The sequence below is a fragment of the Schistocerca cancellata genome, chromosome 3 (assembly GCF_023864275.1).
Source record: "Schistocerca cancellata isolate TAMUIC-IGC-003103 chromosome 3, iqSchCanc2.1, whole genome shotgun sequence".
NCBI classification, from domain to species: domain Eukaryota; kingdom Metazoa; phylum Arthropoda; class Insecta; order Orthoptera; family Acrididae; genus Schistocerca; species Schistocerca cancellata.
In genome coordinates, this window is record NC_064628.1 from 11669243 (window position 1) to 11686826 (window position 17584).

Consider the following 17584-nt stretch of genomic DNA (forward strand, 5'->3'; position numbering starts at 1 on the left):
ACGTCGTTTATGGCATCCGCTATCACAATCACCATATTCACAATCTGATTTTCTGCCTACTAGTTTCTAAAGCAATCAATCTTTCTACTACCACAACTTGCGCTGTTACCTACAGCCACCAAAATTCCATCGCTACTACCACACGTTCCTTTACCCCTCCCCCCTATTCTTTACTGCCTCATGGATTTCACACCTTATCTAGCTATCGCGCTGAAAGGGCAGTTCCTGTAGTCGTTCCCCTCACAACTTAACATTCATTATTTTACAGTATCTGTAATTGTTGGACATCCAGAAGTTCTACTAACATCATCACCATCACACACAGCACACAGCTGCTCCATCATCATATACACAACCACAGCTACATCATTTCTGACAGCCAAAGACGCAACATCACCATTTGTAAACGTCACAACTCCACCACCGCCGTAATCCACAACAAACACAGCCACAGCAATATCATATGCAACAGTCACAACTCCATGACCATCGTTTGCAACAGTTGCTGTTGCACCACCACCATTTGCAATACAACCATATCACCAAACTTTTCAACAGTCATAGCTACAGCACCAACATTTTCAACAGTCACAGTGGCACCAAAACCGTTTACAACAGTCACAACCAAACCAACATCATCCGCAACAATCAAAGGTGCACCGCCATCATCTGCAACAGTCATAGTTGCACCACCATCGTTTGCGACAATCACGACTGCTAGAGCAACACATCCTACAGGCACAACCACACCACTATCATCTGCAACAGTGCTTGGCTATCATCTGTAGCACACATAACCACAGAAACTTCATTTCCATCTTTTACAGCCACCCCACCAGCATTTACAACAGTCACAGGCAAATCTCGCGCTGGCGCGCCACGAGCTTCCGCGAATCGCGCACCATGTAGCGCGCTCGCTCTCCACAAAGCAATCCTTGCATACTACAAATATTCATCTAGTAGCACAAGATCCAGAGGTTCAAATTTACCGCACTTACGCACGTAAAATATGTTTGTTGCAAATGATGGTAATGCAGCTGTGACTGTTGCAAACAATAATGGTGTGCCTGTGACGGTTGCAAAACATAGTGATATGACTATGATTGTTACAATGTTGCAAATGATTGTGGTTAGGCCTTGGCTGTTGCAGATGACGGTCATTATTATTTGCAACAGTCACAGCCACACCTCCATCATCTGCAGCAGTCACAGCTGTCCAGAATCATATGCTACAGGCACATCTGCACCACCATCATCTACAGCATTAACTGCAGCATCACCATCATCTGCAACAGCACACCCTAACCACCATCACTTGCAACATGGTAACAATCATAGACACATCATCATCATTTGCAACAGCCACAGGCACACCACTGTTATTTGCAACAGTCACAGCTGCATTACCATCACTCACAACAAACACAACCACAGCTCCATCATTCCCAACAGTTACAGTTGCATCACCAGCATTTGCAACAGTCACAGCTGCATGTCCTCAATACAGCTGCACCACTACAGTTAGCAACTGTCACACCCACAATGCTGACATCAGGAAGCCAATCACAGCAGCACCATTTGCAACAGTCAGCTGCACCACTAGATTTTGCAACAATCACACATCAGTCATCATTATTTGCAGCAATTGAATCTGAATCACTATCGCTTGCTATCATTTACGACATTCATAGCCACATTTATTTATTTCTTTATTTGTTGCTGTTCATCCGACTCCATAGTCTGGTGTATCTATAATGGGTTATCAGATTTTATACGTTTCACATTTCTTTCAGTCTGAGATGGAAAATACAAAATAAAATCTGGAACTAAATTCTACAGCCTTTTTAACAGAAAAATATGAAACAAAGCAATAAGAGTGAAGTAAAAATGAAAGAAAATACCAACATAACACGACACTTTTTTTCAATCCCATTACGATAATAATCGGCAATCTTGGAATAGCTTAACTTTAGTGACCATGAAATTTGCTGTGCTACATCTAAGTTTATCCCTTTAATGAACTACTCCCAACTTATACTGCGTTGGCTGGCAGCACTAGAGCCTTCTCATTGCTACTTTGGTTCCTATGACTACTGGTTCAAGAATCATAAAAGAAGGTTGCACACATGGAAGAATCCTGGAGATACTAGAAGGTATCAGATAGATTTTATAATGGTAAGACAGAGATTTAGGAACCAGGTTTAAAATTGTAAGACATTTCCAGGGGCAGATGTGGACTCTGACCACAATCTATTGGTTATGAACCATAGATTAAAACTGAAGAAACTGCAAAAAGGTGGGTATTTAAGGAGATGGAACCTGGATAAACTGACTAAACGAGTGGTTGTACAGAGTTTCAGGGAGAACATAAGGGAACAATTGTCACGAATAGGGGAAAGAAATACAATAGAACAAGAATGGGTAGCTCTAAGGGATGAAGTAGTGAAGGCAGCAGAAGATCAAGTAGGTAAAAAGACGAAGGCTAGTAGAAATCCATTACGGTAACAGAAGTAGTATCGAATTTAATTGATGAAAGGAGAAAATATAAAAATGCAGTAAATGAAGCAGGCAAAAAGGAATACAAACATCTCAAAAATGAGATCGACAGGAAGTGCAAAATGGCTAAGCAGGGATGGCTAGAGGACAAATGTAAGGATGTAGAGGCTTATCCCCCTAGGGGTAAGATAGATACTGCCTACAGGAAAATTAAAGAGACCTTTGGAGAAAAAAGAACTACTCATATGTATATCAAGAACTCAGATGGAAACCCAGTTCTAAGCAACGAAGGGAAAGCAGAAAGATGGAAGGAGTATATAGAGGGTCTATACAAGGCCAATGTACTTGACGACAATATTATGGAAATGGAAGAGGATGTAGATGAAGATGAAATGGTAGATACGATACTGCGTGAAGAGTTTGACAGAGCACTGAAAGACCTGAGTCGAAACAAGGCCCCGGGAGTAGACAACATTCGATTAGAACTACTGACGGCCTTGGGTGAGCTAGTCCTGACAAAACTCTACCATCTGGTGAGCAAGATGTATGAGACAAGCGAAATATCCTCATACGTCAAGAAGAAAATAATAATTCCAATACCAAAGAAAATAGGTGTTGACAGATCTGAAAATTACCGAACTCTCAGTTTAATAAGTCACAGCTGCAAATTACTAACGCGAATTCTTTCCAGACGAATGGAAAAACTGGTAGAAGCCGACCTCAGGAAAGATCAGTTTGGATTCTGTAGAAATATTGGAACACATGAGGCAATACTGACTCTACGACTTATCTTAGAAGAAAGATTAAGGAAAGGCAAACCTACGTTTCTAGCATTTGTAGACTTAGAGAAATCGTTTGACAATGTTGATTGGAATACTCTCTTTCAAATTCTAAATGTCGCAGGGGTAAAATACAGGGAGCGAAAGGCTATTTACAATTTGTACAGAAACCAGATGGCAGTTATAAGAATCAAGGGACATGAAAGGGAAGCAGCAGTTGGGAAGGGAGTGAGACAGGGTTGTAGCCTCTCCCCGATGTTATTCAATTTGTATATTGAGCAAGCAGTAAAGGAAACAAAAGAAAATTTCGGAGTAGGTATTCAAATCCGTGGAGAAGAAATAAAAACTTTGAGGTTTTCTGATGACATTGTAATTCTGCCGGAGACAACAAAGGACTTGGAAAACCAGCTGAACGGAATGGACAGTGCCTTGAAAGGAGGATATAAAATGAACATCAACAAAAGCTAAACGAGGATAATGGAATGTAGTCGAATTAAGTCGGGTGATGCTAAGGGAATTAGATTAGGAAATGAGACACTTAAAGTAGTATAGGAGATTTGCTATTTGGGGAGCAAAATAACTGATGATGGTCGACGTAGAGAGGATATAAAATGTAGGCTGGCATGGCAAGGGAAGCGTTTCTGAGTAAGAGAAATTTGTTAACATCAAGTATAGATTTAAGTGTAAGGAAGTCGTTTCTGAAAGTATTTGTATGGAGTGTAACCATGTATGGAAGTGAAACATGGACAATAAATAGTTTAGACAATAAGAGAATAGAAGCTTTCGAAATGTGGTGCTGCAGAAGAATACTGAATATTAGATGTGTAGATCACATAACTAATGAGGAGGTATTGAATAGAATTGGTGAGAAGAGGAGTTTGTGACACAACTTGACAAGAAGAAGGGACCAGTTCGTGGGACATGTTCTGAGGCATCAAGGGATCACAAATTTAGTATTGGAGGGCAGCGTGGAGGGTAAAAATCGTAGAGGGAGAGAAAGAGATGAATACACTAAACAGATTCAGAAGGATGTAAGTTGCAGTAAGTACTGGGAGACGACGAAGCTTGCACAGGATAGAGTAGCATGGAGAGCTGCATCAAACCAGGTGCTCTTTCAAACTCTTCACGCAGTATCACATCTCCCATTTCATCTTCATCTACATCCTCTTCCATTTCCATAATATTGTCCTCAAGTACATCGTCCTTGTATAGACCGTCTATATACTTCTTCCACCTTTCTGCTTCCCCTTCTTTGCTTAGAACTGGGTTTCCATCTGAGCTCTTGATATTCATACAAGTGGTTCTCTTTTCTCCGAAGGTTCAAAATGGCTCTGAGCACTAGGGGACATAACTGCTGAGGTCATCAATCCCCTAGAACTTAGAACTACTTAAACTTAACTAATCTAAGGACATCACACACATCCATGCCCGAGGCAGGATTCGAACCTGCGACCGTAGTGGTCGCGCAGTTCCAGACTGTAGCGCCTAGAACCGCTCGGCCACTCCGTCCGGCTTTTCTCCGAAGGTCTCTTTAATTTTCCTGTAGGTAGTATCCCCTAGTGGGATAAGCCTCTACATCCTTACATTTGTCTTCTAGCCATCCCTGCTTAGCCATTTTGCACTTCCTGTCGATTTCATTTTTGAGGTGTTTGTAATTCTTTTTGCCTGCTTCATTTATTGCATTTTTATATTTTCTCCTTTCATCAATTAAATTCAATATTTTTTCTGTTACCCAAGGATTTCTACTAGCCCTCGTCTTTTTACCTACTTGATCCTCTGCTACCTTCGCTATTTCACCCCTCAAAGCTATGCATTCTTCTTCTAATGTATTTCTTTCCCCCATTCCTGTCAATTGTTCTCTTATGCTCTCCCTGAAACTCTGTACAACCTCTGGTTTAGTCAGTTTATCCAGGTCCTATCTCCTTAAATTCCCCCCTTTTTGCTGTTTCTTCAGTTTTAATCTACAGTTTATAACCAGTAGATTATGGTCAGAGACCACATCTGCCCCTGGAAATGTCTTAAAATTTAAAACCTGGTTCCCAAATCTCTGTCTTACTAATATATAACCTATCTGATATCTTTTAGTATCTCCAGGCTTCTTCCATGTACACAACATTCTTTTATGTTTCTTGAACCAAGTGTTACCTATGACAGCTTAATATGCTTCATAAAACTGCTTCTTTCATCCAATTGGACTTCTAGACCTTGCTGCGTCATATATAGGCGTTGTTAATTCTAATCGTAGGCGTTTACTAGATTGAGGTAGTTGACTGTGGATTAGTATGTAATAACTTTGTGTGGTGCAATGGCTATTTTATTACTGAACGCCATGACTTCATCCACTTGAGCACTCCACTAGCCCTTTGCTCCAGCTTCGAGAGTCAGCAGACACAACAATAATATTGTGGGGAAGGCGAAACAAAGACTGCGGTTTGATGGCAGAACACATAGAAGATGCGACAAACCCACTAAAGAGACAGCCCACTTTAGACTTGTCCATCCTCTGCTGGAATATTGCTCCTGAGTGTGGGATCCGTACCAGGTGGGACTGACAGAGGACATCGAAAAAGTGCAAAGAAGGATAGCCCGTTTCGTGTTATCGCGCAATAGGGGTGAAAGTGTCACTGATATGACACGTGAGTTGGAGTTGAAAAAAAAGGTGGTTTTCTTTGCGGCGAGATCCATTACGAAATTTCACTCACCAACTTTCTCTTCTGAATGCGAAAATATTTTGTTGACACCCACCTACACAGGGAGAAATGATCATCATAATAAAATAAGAGATATCTGAGCTCGAACGGAAAGATTTATGTGTTCCTTTTTCCCACACGCCATTCTAGAGTGGAATGATTGAGAAGAAGTATGAAAATGGTTCGATGAACCCTCCGTCAGGCACTTAAGTGTGAATTTCAGAGTAACCATGTAAATGTAGATGTAGGTGTAGAACCACCAAGACATTGTCTACGTACGTCACTACCCCACTGACAGTGTTCTCATTGAGAAGAAACAGGAAAGGTCAATAGTGAAGGAACAGAACATAGGACCGCTTACAGATCCCTGTGGGCAGTCATTTATGTTTTTTAACAACTTTTTGTTCCCATGTGCTCCATTGAACAATATGACCATAGCAATAATCTTTAAAGCTATTGTACAAACATTTTGGGACCCAAAGATCCTTGAGATGCTTGAACACTGTAGTCCACCAGACATTGTCGAACGCGCCTGTGCTGTCACTCGTGATTGCTGTTACATACTTACTTTCGGGGCCATAGCAATATCAAGGCTCTACTGATAGCATCATTAATAGATCTTCTTTGCTGGGAGCCATGTTGCCACCATTTAAGTCCCAGGAGCTCCCTGTGTGTCTCCAACTGATCGCACAAAAGGCACTCCGGGAATTTTGCCAGACTGTTCGACAGGCTTATCGGACTGTAGCTCTAGGAAGCAGTCGGACCCTTACCTGTGCCCATGTTTAGCCTTACGGCTTGTGACACTTGCCAGTTCACGGGAAGCCTTTCCTGTGCTACAGGCTCATTACGACTACAGGATATATTCCGTCCGGACTTGGTGGCATATTGTTATTTCCTGTGCAAAGTGTGTTACCGTAGTTGGTACGCTGGCTTCCCTGAGCCTTACATGATCGTCATTGTCGGTGTTAGCGTCATCGTCAGGTAAAAGCGGGAAAATCAGATACTTTATTGATTCTCTCCAGCCCATTATCTTGTTACCATCTGCTCTTCTGATAGTGGACAGAAATATTAGACATCTAGCTGTCTTCATAATCAACCTATAGGGTTGCAGTCAAGCTTCGCACCACATTAATTCCCTTACATATTTTCCCCAGTGTATCCGTTTCGTTCCAGGTAGCACTCTTATTTAGCTCTTCTGTACAGTTGGAATGATCTTTCTTCCTGCTCTACTAAACGTTGCTACATTCTTCATGGTGCCCTGAGCCTCGACCTTAAGTGCCACATCTCTATGCTCCATGGTGTTTTAGCTGGTACACTCCCTCGTTTCTTGGCAGTATAGACTTCTTGAGTTTTAGAGTGTGCTGTGTAAGCAGCTGTGCAGCTAAACCAACATGGAGAGGTATCGATCTCACAGATGCAGCAAGGTCGGCACAAATTCCTTTCCAGTCTGCTTTATGAAGATCGAAGCTTATCGACTACACTGTATCTTACATGAAAGGAGCACGTCAACTACATGTGCAAAAAAAATCTCCTGTAACACCTACCATCTAAAACGCCTTTCTAGTATAATAGCGCCACATGTCTTAAGACAAATCTGTTTTGGAATCATACTCTCCCACCTACAACATGGTAGTGAGATTTGGAGTGGGTCACCAATCGTAACATGGATAGGGCTTTCAGAGCCAGAAAAGAGCAATTAGCATAACAGATAATATTAGTAAACGTCAATCCTGTAGCGAATACTTCATTACATATAACATACTAACAGTGTATTAGTTGTATGTTCTCAGGGATATACTGATTGTATAAGACAATATGAAGCATAGTACAATCAATAATGAAATCCAGAATTATAATACAAGAAAAAGAGATGTTACCACGTAAAATTTAGCAATGAAAGAGCAACAGATCGTAGTCTATTTTCTGCTGTAAGACATTTTTATAACAGACTGTCAAATAATATAAAACTGTTAAATGGAAACATATTTAAGACAAAATTAAAACAACTGTTAATTGCTTAATGTTTGTACTCTATCAAGGATTTTTAATGTCGTTGTGTATAATTTATTTTTATTTCTAAACGTTGTTATGGAGAAATAAACTATTTATTTATTTATTTTTATTCGAAGCTCTAATGTTATTATTGGGAGATTGAAGCTTAGGTTCGATAGCATTGCGTTCGCTCTAAGTACTGAAGCACCTTCCACTCTTCAGATCTCGCTGCTGCTGCTCTGTTGGCAAATGTTATATCTACAAGGTCATGCAGTTATGACTGGCCACCCCAGATATATCCAGAATGAATAAATGTTGGGTGTCCATAACTAAAGTTCCAGTTTCAAAACGATGTGTAAACAGAACCACTCATCAGAATGACCTCACATTTGAACAGCATATTGTTGACACGGGTGGAAACGTCATGAAACAAAAAATGTCCAATGAAAATTTTACATATAGATTGCGCTATAAGCTTCTTAATGTGAATTGAGTCGGCTACAAATGGCCGATGAATCGCGATATGACCACTATGTTTTGTTTGAGTTGTACGTTACACCATCCGTACTGGTCAAGCTGCGTGACTGCACAAGTTCGGCTGTCAAAAGTTGGTAAGCCCATCATCCACCATGGCGAGATCGCACCACATCAGATCAAAAAAATCGGTTTTTAATTGTCTTGGGGCCAGAAACCGCATACAAAATAAAATGACATTGGTTTCTAACACTCGTGAGACTGACGCAAGATATGTTCAGTGTGCTGTCCACCGTTTTCTGCCACAAGGTGAAATCGAGAAACAGCATGTTCCACAACAGATTGGAATATGACTAATTTCCTGACGTTTACAAGTAATTTTTGATAGTTCATAATCGGCGAAATGTGTAATGGAACTATACACTTATTTCTTTGGTATCTGAAAGAAGTTTCTAAGAGACTTTACTGATATAACATGTATGGGACGTGAGCAAATAGTATCAAGGTAACAGCGCCGCAAATCACTGTCCCGCAGTCAGAAGAGGAGGTTCCACAAACGCCTGACCTGTTACACCAAATGTAAGCAAATGCGTAACTCAAGTACGATTCGTTTGTTTAGTATCCGGTTGTCCTACGAAGTGCTGAAAATGTTGATCTTGAAAATTGCTACACGCTATAAACTGATTCTGAAGAAACAAGACTGATCGTTGAATTTTATCTGGAATTAACAGCACAGCACGTGTTATAAGGCATTTGATGCCTTCGGCAGTCGTCGACGATTCCTAATAGAGCTCCAGTTTTAATTTTCGTCGCAGATAAAAGCACAGAAGTGTTACGTTTGGTGAGTGTGCAGACAATTTTGCATTTCCTGAACGACCGCTCCAATGCCCTCCAAATGCGCTTCTAAGGGGGTCTCTCACAACACGTACCACACTGATTGCCTTATGTCCAGTGGGTTGTCTTCCAAATAACTGCGGCAACAGCATTTCGTAGGAACTCGAGATACTTGAATGCATTTAGATTCTCATAAATACAATAGTAATATGGATCTTGAAAAACAAGCACCAAACGTTGATAGACAAAAATGTTCAAATGTGAGTGAAATCTTATGGGACTTAATTGCTAAGGTCATCAGTCCCTAAGCTTACACACTACTTAACCTAAATTATCATAAGGACAAACACACACACCCGTGCCCGAGGGAGGACTCGAACCTCCAACGGGAACCGTTGACAGACAAAAGAGCGTTGTTTTTATCGATTTCTTTGACTCAGTCCAGATTTCTATGGATGCAGATCCCCCTGGCCACCTTTGTTTGGGATATGTGAACAAACATTTTCGAGCGTGCATAGTGGCGCACAAGATATGATGTACAGAGTGCATTAGACTCTGTGGAATATAGATGTTTCGTGTTTGTTGATGGGCAACGTAATATATTTAAGTAGCCAAATGTATTAATACGTGTTGTGCGAATAAAGCAAAAGTTTATTTTGTCCCTTAAATAGTTGTTACTTCTCATTTAGCTGCGTTAATCTGCATAAGCTACAACAGGTTATGGGCCCAGCTACTGGATTAAAGCGAAACAATAAGCTTTAAGGTGACGTGTATTTGAGTTAAAGGTGCGCGGAAGTTCGTATAAAGTTGGATTGTGTACGCTATACGAAGAAGAAAAATAGTTGCAAAATGAGTATAACACAGATACCGCAAATAGAGTGGCTTGTAGGGCGTATTTGCACCTGGATGACTTATGGCATGTCGTAAACGGTAAATTGGAACCTACAAAATCAAGTTTTGCTACTATGGATCAGAAGGCGAAATCAAAACTAATCCTTTTGATTTATCCAGTGAATTATGTTCACGTAGAAAAGGCTATGTCAGCAAAAGATGTATGGGACAAACTGAAAAACGCATTTGAAGATCGGGTGCTTTAGCCAGAAAAGTAGGATTACTTCATGAGCTGATAACCACAAGATTGAATAAGTGTGGAAGCGTGGATGAATATTTGAATAAAATAATTTCAATCTCCAATCGTCTCAGGAATATTGGTTTTGAAATTGCGGATGAATGGATTGGAACTTTATTATTAGCTGGACTACCAGAGAAATAATCGCCAATGATTATGGGTTTGGAAAGTTCGGGAATACCCATTACAGCGGATGGTGTTAAAGTAAAGATTCTACAGGACGTGAAGAATGCAGCAGATTCTAATGCTTCAGAAAAAGAAACAGCGTCGGCTTTATACTCTAAGCACTAGAAGAAGAAGCCAATAAGACGTTTCAGATGCCAGAAAATTGGAATATTGCTTCACAGTGTAACGAAAAGTTAAGTATAAAAGAAAAGAGGCATGTTAATTCTAGTAGTCCTGAGAGAAAGGCTACCGATAAAGGTAAGGCATTTTCTGTTTTTTACTCTTTTAATGAAGCGAGTGACGATTATGCAGAATGTTTCCTAGACTCAGAAGCATCTGTGCAAATTACCAAAGCTCCGTCAGGTTTGTATGATGTTCAGTCAAGGATTGACATTAGAATTTCTACAGTTGACGGATCTAAGTTAAGGTGTGAACTCGCAGGAAAAGTGGATCTTAATTTGCTTGTTAATGGGGAAAAATAAATTGTTACTGCTCATGATGTACATTTTGTAAAGAATATTGCAATTAATTTCTTGTCAGTAAATAGTAAAGAGCAGATCTACTGAAGTTTTTGCTACTCATACACTTAGATCTCTGTGGAACTATGGAGAATAAATCCTTAGGAGGTAGCTTCTATTTCCTGACATTCATAGGTGATTTTTCTAGATACATGTATGTTTTTTTTATAAGTAGCAAGGATCAAAAAATGGCTCTGAGCACTATACGACTTAACTTCTGAGGTCATCAGTCGCCTAGAACTTAGAACTAATTAAACCTAACTAACCTAAGGACATCACACACATCCATACAGCCAGACCTTCAGAGGTGGTGGTCCAGGCTGCTGTACGCACTGGTACCTCTAATACCCAGTACCACGTCCTCTTGCATTGATGAATTGATTTGTCATGGCATACTACCCACAAGTTCATCAAGGCACTGTTGGTCCAGATTGTCCCACTCCTCAATGGCAATTCGACATAGCTCCCTCAGAGTGGTTGGTGGGTCAAGTCGTCCATAAACAGCGCTTTTCGATCTATAGGGTTCACGTCTGGAGAACATACTGGCCCCTCTAGTCGAGCGATGTCGTTATCCTGAAGGACGTCATTCACAAGATGTGCACTACGGGGGCGCGAATTGGCGTCCATGAAGACGAATGCCTCGTCAATATGCTGCCAATTTTAGAATATTTACTTCGTCTTCTTTGCTGAAGGAAATTCGGAAAATTGTGTTTACTTTAGTGCAACTGTCAACTATCAGTTGAAGGATGGCATTCACGTGTCGTACAGCCGTTACGGCACCTTCCGTGACTACCAGTGGCGTACGTCGGCCCCACATAATGCCATCGCAAAACAACATGGAACCTCCACCTTGCTGCACTCGCCGGACAGTGTGTCTAAGGTGTTCAGCCCGACCAGATTGCCTCCAATCACGTGTCTGACGATTGTCTGGTTGAAGGCATATGCGACACTCATCGGGAAAGTGATGCCAGTCCTGAGCGGTCCATTCAGCCTGTTGTTGGGCCCGTCTGTACCGTGCTGCATGGTGTCGTGGTTGCAAACATGGACCTCGCCATCGACGTCAGGAGTGAAGTTGCACATCCTGCAGCCTATTGCGCACATAATGAGTCGTAACACGACGCCCTGTGGCTTCACGAAAAGCATTATTCAATATGGTGGCGTTGCTGTCAGGGTTCCTCCGAGCCATAATCCGTAGGTAGCGGTCATCCACTGCAGTAGTAGCCCTTGGGCGGCCTGAGCGAGGCGTGTCATCGACAGTTTCTGTCTCTCTGTTTCTCCTCCATGTCTGAAGAACATCGCCTCGACACTTCCATTGTTGAGAGTCGTTCCTGACACAAAGCAACAATGTGGTCGCGATCGAACCGTGGTATTGACCATATAGGCATGGTTGAACTACAGGCAACACGAACCATGAACCTCCTTCCTGGTGAAATGACTGGAACTGATTGGCTGTCAGACCCCCTTCACCTAATAGGTACTGCTCATGCATGATTGTTGACATCTTTGGGCGGGTTTAGTGACATCTCTGAACAGTCAAAGGGACTGTGTCTGTGATGCAATATCCACAGTGAACGTCTACCTTCAGGAGTTCTGGGAACCATGGTGATACAGAACACTTTTTGATGTGTGTATATGGGCTATGCATTGGGAGTGCAAAGCACACACCATTTTGCATTTTTAAATAATTAATTAGGTCTGTAATGACAAGTAGCTGCATGTATGTGCAGTTTGTCGATCTATGCTAACAGAGATGGCCAAGGGATAAGCAATGAGAATGTTCTGCATTGCGTTAAGTGCAAATTATTTCTGCAGATACTGTTTCATGTGGGATTGAACTCAGGGTGCCAGTGGTGGGAAGCCTGCAGCGCATTAGTCCAAAGGTTGAAGTTTAAGACCTCCAGCAGCCCACGTATGTTGGCACTAGCAGGGTGATCTCCAGCAGCAGGGCTTTGGTACTGCTGGACAGGCAGGCAGCATTTCCGGCAGCACCCTGTGACGCAAGCACAATGCCTCCCCAAAGTGAATAAAGTAGGTAGATGCCTCGGTAACAGACACTCACCATCCAGTGGCAACTGCTCATGGTACGTCAAGCATACAGGATTCTCACTGCTCCCAATTCGCCAGCATACCAGCTGCTCATCCAGCTATGGAATACCTTTTCTTAAATCGTCCACGAGCAACAAGACTGTTAGGGATCACCATGAAGCATGTGCTGGAGCCACTTGGTGTGGGGTAGGTACAAACCCAAATCCATGGTTGCAACCGACTGCCACTCTTGTTACTGCAGACACCCAGAGTAATTTTCGAATTAGCGTGATACAGGAGAAGTGTGCTCCTGCATATGTTTTTCATACAGTGTTTTATGACATTTTAAGTGAGCACCACAACTATATATCTGTGATCACAGATGAGTCTAAAGAAGGAATCTCCATTCGTTTGTTTGTTGTTTCTCCTGATTATGTCCTCAGGCCCCGATTGCTTCAAAAACTCACCATGTTTTATACAGAATTGTATGCGAACTTTGGGTTATCGGTGACCTTATCGGCTTTACTCCGCAGATGGCGCTGATTTGCGAAGGCTTACGATCACCGATGTCTTCTTGCGTCAGTATCTATCTGATCTGTTCTTCATGCCAAGCCACGACCCTCCAGAGTAATTCCTATTGAGCGGCGCAGCGATCAGGTCTTGTACCTCTTCAGCATAGCGAAGTGGGCTCGCTATGAGGACGAATTTTGTCGAGTTGATCGTAATTCCTGCGTAGCAAAAATTGGGTTCGACTTGAGTGAACCATAAGACCGGGTTGTTTGGCGAGAATCAATTACACGACCAGCCGTTATACCAGCAGCAAAATCAACAGCAAGAGCAACAGAATCATCATTAGCAACAGGAGAATGATCCACGACAGCAGCAGAATCAACTTAAACATTAGCAGAACCAGGACTGTCAACTAAAAAGCCTTCAGACAGCAGACATAAGCCAGTGCCTCCATCCCATCTAAATGATTTTTTAATGAAAACCAGAAAGAGAAGAAAGCCCACAAGAGAAACAGAGATCTGACCTTATTTAAGTTGGAAAAGCAGGGAAATCTACAACAAGGTACTTTAAAATAATCCACCAGAATGTACAGGGCCTGAGCAATGAATAGGAACAATTAGACATGTTTGTAAATGAAACTATGCCTGATGTGCTTGCCATTAGTGAACACTGGTTATCTGATGCCAAATTAGAACTTTTTAAACCTCTAAACATGGTACTAGCTAATAAGTTTTGCAAATCTCCCTTCAGAGGTGGGGATATGTCACTGTATGTAAAAAGCACATTTGGTTTTAATTCTGTAAACGTAAGTAAATATTAATAAGAAGGGGCAATTGAATTATGTGCAGCATGTATAAAGATACCAAGTGATAAAATATGTTATATGTTTATACAGACCACCAGATGGAAACTTAGTTTTCTTAACAAAGTTTTGTGACATGATAGAGAATGTTTTAATGTCACACCTGAATAAGTTAGTAATTACAGGAGATTTCAACATAAATGTATTAGCAGATAAGTTACACACTAGACTATTCAAGTACATTCTGCTTCTATATAATGTATGATACCTGATAAATACTGCAACCAGGGAGAATGTAACATGCCAATCTGCAGTAGATAACATAATCACTGGTATTCATCTTTGTGATCATACACTTCCTGTTATTATGAGTGCTTTGTCAGACAACCACATAGTGGAACTAGGTGTGAACATAAAAAACATTTCTACACACAGTTACTATAGATATATTAGGATGAATACAGGCCAAAATATAACTCATTTGAATAACATGCTAAGCAATGTGGATTGAAACAGTATTCTAATGACACATTACAGTTATGACAAATTCTCAAGTGAACTACCGTATACTACATTCTCAAGATGGTATGAGTATGCTTTGTTAAATGACTGTGCAATAAAAAATTAAAATAAGAGTTCAAAAAGTACCAGAAATGCTGTATAGACCGCCTAATTTCTGGAAAACAGAAACATTTAGAAAGTGTCATTCAAAACTCAAATAATATTTCCAAAACATTATGGTATTAGTCAATAGAGAAATAGGTAAATCTGGGAAACATACAACCAAAAATCACTTGCTGATAAATGGCACTATACAAAATGGTCAGAATAAGGCAGCATATCTATTTAACAATTACTTTTCTTCTGTTGGCTCCAGCATAAACAATCAGCTTACAAATCACCAATACAAATTCAAAGGAACACCAGAGTCAGGAAGTATATTTTTGACACTAACAAGTGAGGAAGAAATAATTAAAATAGTGAGTAGCTTGAAGAATTCTCCTGTGCAGGGTATGATGGTCTTAGTCTGGACACTTAAGAAATGTATTCATAAAATTGCATCACCTTTATCAGCAATTATCAGCTTTCATATGGAAGATGGTCTGTTTCCAGATGAGTTGAAAATTGCTCGAGCTGCGCCTATTTTTAATAAAGGAAATAGAAATCTAGTAGAAAACTTTCTACCCATCCCTGTTCTTCCAATAATATCCTAAATCTTTGAGAAAAGAATCTGGAACATCCTGATAAGCAAAAAAGTTATTTCTAAGGGGCAATATGGGTTTGTCAAGGGGTCATCCATCATTACAACAGCATCCAACTTAATAAAAGAAGTCACTCAAGCAATAGACAATAAACAGCATGTATTTGGCATCTTTCTAGTCTTACGAAAAGCATTTGTTTTTGTTGACATGACCATACAGCTGGATATAAAGTGAAACTATGGCATTCGAGACACAGCGCATAATCTTATTAGATCCTACTTGACAAACAGGAAGCAGTTTGTGTCTATTAGCACTACCGAGGGAGAATACAAATCGAACACCACTGACATTAATTTTGGTATTCCACAGGGGTCAATATTAGGACTACTTCTATTTATTATTTGTGTTAATGATATTCAGTTTATAACAAACCCCACTACATCTATCTTATATGCAGGTGATAACATGTTAACACTCTGCAATCCAAGCTTATTGCAGCTCGCAATGGAAGCCAATACTGCAGCAGGCATAATCTGCAGTATTTTAATGTAAACAAACTAAAATTAAATACAAATAAATATTTCTAAATTGAATTTGATCTTGGGAGGCAAAAAACTCATGAAAACTATATTTTAATGGGTGATGAATACACTAAAAAAGAATGCTCGACTAAATTTCTTGGCCTGACACATGATGCAGAATTAAACTGGTCTGATGATGTAAATGATATTTGCAATTGCTATCTTCTACCAGATGTGCCCTAAGAAAACTGACACTTTTTGTAACATTACCACTCCATGGCAAATATATTTTGCACTATTTGAATCCCATCTAAGCTATGGGATAGAGTTACAGGGAGCCAACAGAAAAGATAATATGAAAAGTGTACTTATCCTACAGAAGAAGGCACTTAGAATTATGGGAAAGAAATGTTCCAGGAGTCCTGCAGATCTTTGTTTAAAGAATTTAAAACACTAACTGTTCATAACCTGTATGAACTTAAGATAATCATTATGGCAGTAAACAGTAAGAAAACGCTTAATAGAGACCTACACGATCACAGCACTAGAGGTAGAGAGAGACCCCACAGTATCTCTCATAGAACAACACACTATGGGAAAAGTCCTCACTAAGCAGGTGTAAAACTACTGAATTGCTTCCAGCCTAATATCTCCAAACTGCCCATTAAAGTACTAAAAAATAAATTAAAATTATGGCTCCTAAACAATCCTGTGTATTTAATAGAAGAGTTTCTCAATTTAGTACACTCGTATGGTGGAAGACCATCTATCTAAAAATATATGAATCTCAGATCTTAGACTGTGTCACAAACTATAAATATTTGAATCTCAGATCTGAAGACTGTGTCACAAACTGTAAATTTTTTAATTACGTATTGTAATAGCAATTTGTTGTTATGTATAGTTCATATATGTAACATTGTTCTCTCATGAAATTTAGAAAAGGTTGTGTAGATAATAATGCCAGGCAATAATATGTAACTGTATTAAGTAAGGCTCTGAGTTATCCAGAAGACTGGAACAAAAAAATTGTAATCAGTTGATACTGAATCAAAATAAATAAATAAAGGTAAAAGGATCGCTAGTCTATACACTGTCAGCATGTCTGTATCTTGCATGATATATAAATTCCACATTAGTCACTCAACATTCTTGTTCAGCCCAGATCATGTCGGGGTCATCACTTGTTGAGATTAGCATGATTTGAATTAATCGACCTTTCTTTGGTGTGATCAAAACTGAGTCTGGAGATTCCATGGAACAATATTTTTTATTTAGGTAATAGTGTATGCTCAACGGATTGGACAACCAGTTACTCTAAGTTGAGTACGAATCCGAACGTTAAACTCGGAGGTGAAACGTTGTGAGAATGGGTATAACCCAGGAAGATGCGAAAGAGAAGACGCTCGTTGACACTGTATCCCTGAGAGACTGCGACTCAAGGAAA